The sequence below is a fragment of the Volvox carteri genome, assembly GCF_000143455.1.
Source record: "Volvox carteri f. nagariensis unplaced genomic scaffold VOLCAscaffold_28, whole genome shotgun sequence".
In the NCBI taxonomy this organism is placed as follows: Eukaryota; Viridiplantae; Chlorophyta; class Chlorophyceae; order Chlamydomonadales; family Volvocaceae; genus Volvox; species Volvox carteri.
In genome coordinates this window covers 1,418,945-1,420,451 of record NW_003307571.1, presented here as the reverse complement: position 1 = coordinate 1,420,451, position 1,507 = coordinate 1,418,945, and positions in this window count along the sequence as shown.

Sequence of the window (1,507 nt, the reverse complement as noted above, 5' to 3'; positions counted from 1 at the left end):
GCTTGTGATGTCGCAGGCTCAAGTCCCACTCAGCACATTATGATGACACTTCAAATCCATGGGATGAACCTTGGTGTCATTGAATCCAAGCCAAAACAGAGTACAACTTGTACAGTACAAGACATGTGCCAGAGCATATCTGAAGTGGGCTCCAGGAAAGAAGGGATGGTAGACAACGCCAAAATCACATGCTCAAAGTCGGTTTCAGAACAGACAGGCAATACATATAGGGTTTGGCACTACTGGTAATGCGCGACCATTGCCCCCGGGAGATCCCGGGATCGATACCCATTAGGGTCAAAAGTCCTTCCGATGGTGGAAGGCATTGCGCCCCTAGTTGATGGACGGTGGTGACCTGGGATAAAGTTAACCTGCGAGCCGACCAGGAATGGAGTTGGGCCGCTGTCGACCCGGCAGATTCCGTTGGATGCTGGTGGTGGGTGCGGAACCTGAGCGATCCACTGAGAAGTTGACTAGGGTGACTGGATGAGGGTGCCCCGAAATACCGGGGAAGGCAGGGTTTCGCAGGGTAGCTGCCACGGGCGAAGATACACCCCCCTGTTTCACACATCATATAGGGATTCAAAAACTCTACACATCTCTAGATAGGGGCTGCATACACATATATAACATAACACAATTCTGAAGATAATTAGCTGTCCTCGACACTTTCATCCCTTATTGCATGTTGGGCGATAATCATGGCCATTATTATTGTTACATTATGCCATAGGTTCATCCTTAGGGCAAAGGCTCTACTCGGTTTGGTCGGAGCTGCTTGTCCGGCATCCACGATCCACGAGTTGTGGCGAGAGTTGAAGGTAGGTGTGCACATGAGAATCGAGATGGCGCAGCGGAAGCGTGCGGGGCTCATAACCCCGAGGTCCCAGGATCGAAACCTGGTCTCGATACGCGTTGAGCACCATGCTCCCGATCTTAGCTCAGCTGGAAGAGCGAAGGACTGTAATCGAAAGATGCGATGCTGATATCCTTAGGTCGCCTGTTCGATCCAGGCAGATCGGATCCCGGCTTGGTTGATGTGTACTCCGACCTACACTTGTTCTTCTCGTGTTTTTAGGGTGTTAGGGTGTTTAGGGTGTTTAGCTATAGGGTGTTAGGATGGATGGGTAGGTGCAGTCATGCTAGCTGGATCCAGGGTCCCCACCTGAGGCTTTTGCTAATCGTGTTGGCCTAGCTATAGGAAAAAGCTGGCAAACTCTCCGGTGCCATAAAAACAAGAGATAGAGCAGGCAAAAGGGTGTTATAGAGTTTGGGTTTTCGCATACTGATAAAGCATGGATGGACTGATAATTATAATGCAAGTAGCTGTGGGCTAATTCGCAATTCTGGAATCAGGCATCCCATCATATCCCATCCCATCCAGCAGGAATACAAGTCAGAAATTCAGCACCATGACGAGGACATATTATGAGAAGGGGGTCAGGAATGAATGAATGTCTAAGCCTGCATAATAGTTACATTAGGTGCAGGGCACTGGTCTACTGAG